Below are 435 nucleotides of genomic sequence, written 5' to 3' on the forward strand. Positions count from 1 at the left end.
TTGTTGATGGGCACTTACGTTGTTTCCAACTCCTTGCTATTGTGAACAAAGCCGCGATCAACATGGGTGTGCATACATCTGCTTGGATGTCGTTTATGGTCTCTCTAGGGTATATTCCCAGTAGTGGAATTGCTGGGTCAAATGGTATCTCTTTTGCAACTTTTTGAGAAAGCCTCACACTGCTTTCCACAGTGGTTGCACCATTTTACACTCCTACCAACAGTGAATAAGGGTTCCAGTCTCTCCACAACCTCGCCAGCATTTGTTGCTTACTGTTCTGTTAAATTTTGCTAGTCTTACTAGGGTGAGATGATATCTCACAGTTGTTTTGATTTGCATCTCTCTCAGAGCTACGGGTTTTGAACATTTCTTCATGTGCTTGTTGGCCATCTGAATGTCTTCTTTGGTGGAGTGTCTGTTCATATCCTGTGCCCA

This window comes from Elephantulus edwardii, unplaced genomic scaffold (genome assembly GCF_000299155.1).
Source record: "Elephantulus edwardii isolate Elephantulus edwardi_28Jun2011 unplaced genomic scaffold, EleEdw1.0 scaffold00001, whole genome shotgun sequence".
Classification (NCBI taxonomy): domain Eukaryota; kingdom Metazoa; phylum Chordata; class Mammalia; order Macroscelidea; family Macroscelididae; genus Elephantulus; species Elephantulus edwardii.